This window comes from Passer montanus, unplaced genomic scaffold (assembly GCF_014805655.1).
Source record: "Passer montanus isolate IOZ18808 unplaced genomic scaffold, ASM1480565v1 scaffold107, whole genome shotgun sequence".
Lineage (NCBI taxonomy): Eukaryota > Metazoa > Chordata > Aves > Passeriformes > Passeridae > Passer > Passer montanus.
The window spans coordinates 148,231-156,864 of record NW_024357281.1 but is presented as its reverse complement, the minus strand read 5'-3'; the positions used below and the strand labels follow the sequence as shown (position 1 = coordinate 156,864).

The following is an 8,634-nucleotide window of genomic DNA, read 5'->3' as shown; positions in this document are numbered from 1 at the left end:
AGGATCGTTATAAATATGCATAAGAGCTAAATTAAACCTATCTCAACTAAAGAGCTTGTATATGGAAGGATACTGAAGGTGAAGTTTGGAACAGCAGTGCAAGAGTCAGAAAATGTTCATTGGAATTTTGCTGGCTGGATTACCTATAGTGAATCATCAAAATTAGATGACCAGTGATTTTTAAGAACACATTGTGCAGTTTGGTGAAAGGAATCAATGCTGCATTTATTTATTGCTGACAGAGCAGAAATTGCTGCATTTTTAAGAGCTCTAATCATGGCCAAATAGACTTTCAAAAATTTTTTTCAAATATTTAATAGAAAGGTGGTCTCTACCTTGAAGCATCTAAGACAGGAGGTGGCTGACAGAGATGGAAAACAAGGAAAGAATGAAAGAGCATAGGCTTGTAAAAGACCTAAAAGAAATACTTATGTATGAGCCAGTGCTATGCTTTAGAAGCATTTTTAAGATATCTATGAAATAAAATATTGGGATACTTTTACAGATATTTACTGATACTTCTTTTTAAAGTAAAATAGTGAAATGATGAAAATTTACATCATGGTTTGATTGAAGGCACTTGTCAAGTTCCTGGCAGTGAATAAGAGATGTGAAAGATAGCTAGCAGAGTAGAGGCTGTCACATTCTAGTGTATAGTTAAGAAGACAAAATTTCGTCTTAGTCTAGTGATATGAAATTTTAAAAGCTGCTTGATTAAGTCCAAAGATTTGCTATTCAGAGTCTGGATTCCCATCCCTTTAAGAAGAGGAGCATAAGCTCAGGAGCGAACACTGTAAAAATACGTGTATCCATGAAATTCTGCCCCAGACTGTAAATAATTCGAAGGCTTGATTTACCAGTGAGACACACACTGAGCATTCAGCTCCTAAACTCACTGACTGACCTCTGTCCTTTTACAGAGCTGCCTCCAGGGAGCTGCTCTCCCAGTGTGAAAAATCTGTTACATGGATTACATAGTTTAAAGTCCAATGTTTGCTTTTGTGCAAGAATAGGAAAATTGAGGGGAAGTGTCTTGTGTTTGTGCAAAAGAAATTCTACATTTGTAAAAGTCCTGAGAGATCAGGTACATAATTCTAACCCTCTTTTTCACTGAGCATAAGCCAATAAAATGTAAAAGTATAGGTCAAATATACTGCATAATTTGTTCTAGTTCTTTCTATTCTTTTAATAAACAGAGGCAATGCTACTTGCTTATGTGACACATTATTATAAAGTTTAAGTGTAGACCACTATGAGGTTTATTTTGTATGGAATGTACATTTTCTTAGATTTGTTTATCTCTTTTTCCACCAGTTATTGTACATATATGACTTGAATTCTGCCAGGAACAGGCAAAGGGTGATGAGAGATAAAAAAAGGAAAAATGAAAAGAGAATGCTAGGGTGCTGTCCTTTAATGTTCTGGGAAAAGGAGGAAGAAACCCATATTCATATAACTGCAGAGTATGTGACAATGCTGTAACCTTTAGCAAGGTGCATTGAAAGACTTTTGAATAGAGGAGGATTTTAAGGAGGGGATACAAGATTTCTCTTGATTTTTGTCCGTATGCAAACTATACTTATTCCAGCACTCTTGATTGTGGTAAGATATGTTGTTGTTTTCTGTGCATGTGGCTTAATTCCTTCTCCTAAACTGGATAAAAGTCAAGCTTTTTTTCAGGTGATGGGTTGTTATTATTATTACTCATCATTAGTGATTTTGTTTTTTTTTTAAAATTTCTGTAAGTTACTGGGGATGCAGCAAAGTGTCCATGTCACTGGACCCAGTCTTGTAACAGCAAACCTTGTAATCGATCCTGGTAGAAGGGAGGGATGAGCCCTGAAGTTCAGAGCGAACACACACAGACCCTTGGCAGCACCCTCGAGCTGAAAGCTGACCTGGAAACAGTAAGATGTGGTAGATCTCTAACAGCTTTTCTGTAACTTATGTCTTGAAACCATTCATACATATGAGGAGAGAGCAGAAATATAGAAATATTTAAACGGAAAAAAAAAAAGTGATTAGAAAGCACTAACTGTGATAGTAAAATAAGGACTATAGAGTGGAATAGACTTGCTTTATTTAACTTTTCAAACTGCCTTCCTTTGGTTTATGTGAAAGTTAATTTTCCTTTGATATGTATAATTTTCAGACACAACAATAATATAATTAGTCTTGAACTCAAGATCAATACCAGCTCAGTATAAGAAACAAAAAATACCCTGCTCCCCTTGCCAACCCCCAACCACAATAGCAATCAGACATCTCATATGACAATTCCTTATGGTTAGTGCACCAGCTCTTTAACTCTGAAGTCTAGAGCTAAAATCTTTTCTTATGACCCCAGTAAAAATGAATTTGGTGATCTACTGCATGCTGTAAAAGTACAATATTATCTTCAGTTTCTACTGGCTGAAAGCTCCATCAGGAAAAGGCTTTTTACTTTCTATTTTCTCTCTGAGAGTCCTTGAACCAAATACATAGTGTATAAATAAGTGTAACCCACTGACCCTCTGTGACACACAGTGTCCTATATTTTTGAGCTTTGCTGTGCTGGAAGGAAGAAATTACATTCCCAGAGGTATAAGCAGGAAGATTGCTGCCTTTTTTTATTTTTATTTTTTTTTCTTTTGTCCTTCATATGATAGCATGGCATTAGCTTTCAGAGTATCCTCCTTCATGTTACCTTTGTTTAATCTCATGCATAGTCTAATTATTGACTATTCCCAGTGGTAATTTGGCCAGTAGCTGAGCTGTCTGTACTGCAGTGCAGCTGTATCTGCAGCACAGGTAGGTGTACCTGAGCCAGATTTTAAGAGGCTAACATAAATTTCAGCAGGGACATACAGTCATAAACCAAAAAATTTTACTTCAGTCTTTGTTAGCTATGTGTAATTATTTTGACAGCTAAGCCTGATGTCTCTACCATTGTGCTGTTGCTTAATTCCAGTGTAATACTCTCCTGAATTTATCCAAAAAGCTGCAAGCAGACTTTTGGCTCTCGAAGGAGGGACATTGCAAAGTAAGACATACCCTACCCTGTTTTTGTAGTGTCTGCTGATGAGGAACTTCAAAGATGAAATCTTCAGTTTGGTGAAAGGAGCTCTATGCCCTAGGTAAAAATGATCTCCCCACCTTACTTGAGAGCTGCCAATTTATAGCTGCCAGCCTGGGCAAGCTGTTCTTTTGCTTAGTGAAGCTCTGGGATACTAATTTAATGTATGATGTTTACTGTTGCAGGTTTTTAATGCCTATATTTTTCAGACACTTGAAAAATACAGAGTGAAAAGTACTCAGCTGAATACATTGCCAAATGATAGGTGCTCTCCCTTTGGATTAGTGCCCCTATTTGCAGTTGTCATGATCTTCACTGGGGAGGCTGTGAAAATAGACTGACCTTACAGCACTCCTGGAAGACCAAGAAGCTGTTTTTGCCAAGCTATAGATAGTCAGGATGGTTAAGTTATACAGCCAGGTAAACGGCAATGCTAGCTGCTGTCGTAATTTATTTGGCTGACTGTGCTTGTTAGGGCAGTCCTATAGGGATATCCTTTGGAGCTGGCAACCTCTGTGTCCTAAAAATAATCAGTACTGAACAGAGCCAGTACCAAGGGAAACAGTACTCTCAAGACATTAAAGTCTCATATCTTTGAGATTTAACTTGTATGGTTAGGGTTAGACCTGTCAAAAACTATGAGATGGATGCTTGGTTGGTTATTTCTCTAGAAAGGTGAGATTTCCAGGTTGTATTTGCTCCTCTGTGGAGTCATTTACAATGTGGGTCTCTGCATTATCAAGCTGGTGATTCAGGAGAAACAATACAGAAAGTAGTTGCCCATCAGTCATTCCTTCCAGACATCCCCTGCAGAGTATGCATGCTGGCCTTTTTAGGCAGTAAATGCCATTAACGTTTCTTTTTTTAGTTTGGATTCCAAGAGGTTTTTTTATTGAAATTCATTTCTGTCTTGGTTTGAAAAGCCAGGACAATTTCACACTTGCAATATGCTCTCCTTTCGGACTGTAAATTCTGTGCAGTGTGCAGATCACTCCATCTTCTTCTCCTGATTGTTCACTGCTGCAGAGCCAGAAGTTTGCAGCCAGCAGCTACTGCAGTGTTTTCCTCCAAGGGCTCTGATGGAAACAGCCATCACTGAGGATGGTTCTTGTTAGAGAGGAGCAGGAATGCATGCTTCAAATAGAAATGAGAATCTTGGTGATTTTCCTGAGCACGATGTCAGGCAAAATGCCTCTGCCTACTGCTCCTGAAGTGGGAAATATGTGGTAGGCTTTTGGCTGAGGCCAGGGTTTAAATGTTACCCCCTGTCTTTTCTACGTACTTTAATACTACAGAAAAAGCTATTATTTGGCCCCTGTTCTAGATGTGCTTTCTTGCCAGAAGTGAACTATGTGAATAAATGTTCTTGTGTTTTAAATGGTGTGAAAAGTCTGGCTGGATGTCTGTTTAACCCTTGTGTCCTGAGTCACCACCTCCAGTTCACTGTTAAAGTGAATAAAGAGAAAAAAAAATTATAATGGCCACAGATAAAGCTGAGATTATGGGTGAGGAGGAGGGTTTGATAGAAATCTGAACTGTATTTGTATTGTAAGCACTTTGTAAAAATTTTATGTGAAGTATTATGCAAAAGACTACCAAAATTGCCAATGTGTCTCCAAAGTGACTCTCATACTGGAAATTTAGCAGAAGTCAGGTTTAATAGAAATCAGTTTCAGTATGTTGATGATTGGGTACTCAGTCTTTCTTTCACTGAATTCAATTGTGAAGCTTGCATGGCCATGAGTTGGACAGGACTGAGCTTGAAGTTTAAAAACGATTCTCCCAAACATATGGAAATGACGCTATACATGGTACATATGAAACTGAAATGAATCTGGTGGAATGTCAGGGAGTTTATTGCCAACTTTTGTACCAGGTACTATCATGACTATTTAATATTTGTAGTTATTACTTTTCACACTGCTCTTTCCTGGCAGAGTAATAAGCTCCCCATAGAAAATACTATCATTAGTGACTTCATGGGGTTGATAATTGTCATTTACCACTCACAAGGGAAACCTTGAAACTCTTCCCAGCTTTATCTCCTGCAGTGAGCTGGAGAACTTTTGGGAGGGGCTCTTTTTGCAGTGTTTCACCCAATCTTTTTGTCTATGAGAGCAAGGAGTTGAGTTCACTACCTGAAGAGTTTTTTCCAATCCCTTGCTCCTACAAGGGTCACTTCTGCCCTCACATTAAGTGTAAGAGAGACATCCCTGAAGATACAGTAAATCCTCTCTTTGCCAAATAAAACCAGGCTTTCAGCCACCTTGGGTAACTCAACAAACCCAGTCTTCCACTTATTATGGTATTTCTCCCAGGCACTGTTTCCATAAGTCAGAAGAAAAGCCTCATGCCTCCAGATGAATTGTGTTAATAGTTGGAACATCTACTTCCCTCATCAAATCATGTGATCTTCCCCTGAAAAAAATTTGCAGATTTGGACTGTGTGGGTGAGAAGAAGAAAGTGATAATAATTTTCTTTGGATTTGCTACAAAATCTTCTGCCCCTGAATTCTGTTAGTTCCTTGCATCCTGTTCCCTAAAGGAATTCTCTGTTTTGATTGTATCTATTTTTGTGTCGCTTCTGCAATTTTCCTCCTGTCCCTTCTCTGTCTACCACACTTAACTACTTACACACTTTAATATAAAAGCAACTACCTTTGTCTGCATCTTCAGTTAACTAGCTATGGGCAATTCTTTAGATAGCAGACTTGCTGCTCCCACTCAACACATTTTATCTCAATCATCACTGAAGTTTTGTTACATCTGAAAATGACCAGGTCTGTGTGGCACCAAAGAGGAATGTTTCAAGTATGTGAGGTCCCAGTACCCACTGATCAATTTCTACACTGTTTCTACAAGTAGCAGGACCACGATGGCCTGATCTATTCCCTGGCCTTTCTGTCCCGAAGGATGTGAAAAACTTCTTTCTTTTGGAAAGATAATTTTACCATCAGCAAGAGAGAATGATAAGTTTCTAAACCATGAGAGGTCATTGGTTTTGTAAGTTGTCTAAGCCAGTTTCTTGTCGAGCCGCCAGAGATTTCTTTCTGCTCATTGAGCCTTGAATTGTTCTACAGTGTTGATGTGACTTGCAGTTTCTGGGTTCTAAAGTAGATTCACTGAGATTGCTTGTAAACACATACTGATCACTGAGTTCTGTATTAATAATAAATAATAATACCGAAATTATAGTAATTGAGAGTGAACTTAGCATTTGAGTGATTTCAGTTTTCTTTGAGAACATTAAGAATAGGAGTTAATTAAAATTGTATGTATTATTCAGGACATATCTTAAGCATTTAAAGGCATCATTAATATACATATAGAGGGCAGTTTTGGAGACACTTGTTTGATATAGATGGTTTTGGAGTGTGTAACAAGTAATGATTCTTTCTTCTGTGACATTTTAATTAAGTTATTAAAAATTCATCCTTCAAAATATGAAAATACATTTTCTTATGCACCAATTTGTTTTAAATACAATGCTTATTTTAAAATTTGTGTAAAAGAAACAGTAGCTTGCCTTGTGGATCCTACTAGACACTATGTGGATATGGTGAACAGAAGATGCATGTTTTGATTTTCAGGAGCTAAATAAGTTTATGAAGCTTTAGATACCATTTCAAGGGATTATTCAGTGCTTTGCCTCTTTCTGACTCTGGCATTGCTGTGGCTGAGCTCACATATTTCATATGATAGTAACGTTATGTCAGCTCTCAGCAAGGGTGCGGACCTTGGAGTTGTTGGTACTTGTACTTAATCCACTGAACAGCTAAACTCTGTCTGGGGCTGACCTGGACAAAGGAGCCCAAATCAATTAATGGTAAGAGATTTTTCTCACCCTGTTATTGAGTGTACTGTGTAAAGATGCAATATATGTTGTCTTTCCAGCAAGTTCAGACCCCTGGAGGGCTTTTAGCATTATACTTAGAGCGTAAAGGAAAGATAAAATGGACCTGATGCACAAAATGCAAACTGTGGTTTCTCTCAATGCCACATGGGATTTTCCAGACAGGCATCTAGCTGCTGATGTTGAGCAAGGTCCCTGCATTAACAGAACTTTCTTTCCTAGTGACTCATGGGAAGGGTTTTGGTTGAGTGGTTTGATTTGCATGGCTTCACATTTGTTGAGTTTTGTTTTGCATTCTGGACTTCAGTTTATTTAGTCTCCAAAGTAATGTTCATTGAAGTTGCCAAGTTTCAGTTGGTTTTGTGTTGAAAGTGATGGTGTTCTGGCAATTTTTCCGGATCAGTAAAAGGATTAAGGTCTCAGTATGCTCATCAGTATTAGAGGCAGGTGCTTCATACTGTTAGAAAGCTGCAAAGACTACTTTTTCCATTGCCCATAGCAAGAGGCTTCTGTTTCTAGGCATGATAGGTCCTATGACATTAAGTGTTAATCCTGGGGTATTATTCAATATGAAAAAGTTATTTCTTTAGTAGATAGTCTGCAGACCTTTCCAAAATGCACAAGCTTTTATCTCTCCTTCTAAGATTTTTAAAATGGGACTTAGAGTATTAAGGGAAACCTGTTTCTTTGTGAGCAGTGTGTGACATGCAACATCAGTAACATTTCTCAGCTTTCACAATTTCTCGCTACAAGAATGTGCCTGTGACATGTGTAGTCTTTCATTGCACAGAAATGGGCTCTGGCAAGACATGAAGCTTTTACCTAAACTGCATGAAATAATTTGCCTAACGCGATTGTGGTTTTTCTACTCATGGGTAACAAAGCTATATTAAACTCAGGTTTGTGAAGGAATTACTCATTCTCCATCTCTGAAGCAGGGAAGCTGAACAGCAGGAACCTCTGCAGAGATTCTTCCTGACTCAGCCATTTTCAGTGGAGATTTCTCATGGAGAAGCTTTCTGTGCGATCCTTATTGAATACAATGGACCTGGGAAACAAACTTTCCCAACAGTGAAAACCAAAACAACTTTGAAGAAAGTGTTATGGGGATGGAAATATTTATCTCCTTTCTTTGTGACTTCTGCATTTCTATCAGGTCTGCTTCTGACATTGTCAACCCTTCAGCATTGATAGCAGAATGCCTTTAATAAAAATGAATGATCATCTGCAAATATTTTGCATTTATTTTTTAAGTGGAATGCTCCCTCACAAAATTGTGTGTTAGTCTACTGTCTAGCACTGAACCAGATGTAATGTCCAGTAATCTGTGAAAACATTGATGTTGGAGATGCTTTTTTCACAAGTAGAAACTTTCTGTACTTTCTGTTAGTCCCATTATGTTGAGACCACAGATTATAAGAAAGAATACTTTTTAGAAACCAGAAAAAAAAAAGAAATATGGTTTTCTGAGGTCACAGTCCATTAAATTTCACCACATTATAAGAAAGAATACTTTTTAGAAACCAGAAAAAAAAAAAGAAAAAAGGTTTTCTGAGCTCACAGTCCATTGAATTTCACCATCTTCTGTAAAATAATATATTATAGCACTTAAGACTCTTGTAAAATGTGGTGTTTAAAATTTTCCTATGGCAAAAAATTTGAAAATATTTGTGTGAAGCCTCATCTTTAAAGACAGAAGGATGAGAGATTGACATCTTGGAAACAA

General features: G+C 37.7%; 1 long non-coding RNA gene across 1 annotated transcript; it reads left to right on the top strand.

Moving 5' to 3' along the window:
* The first annotated feature begins 1,881 nt into the window (after positions 1-1,881).
* On the top strand, positions 1,882-7,883 carry LOC120508260. The gene is made up of 3 exons (XR_005628960.1): positions 1,882-1,907; positions 3,052-3,116; positions 7,808-7,883. It is a non-coding gene; the product is annotated as an uncharacterized LOC120508260 (long non-coding RNA).
* The last annotated feature ends 751 nt before the right edge of the window (positions 7,884-8,634 follow it).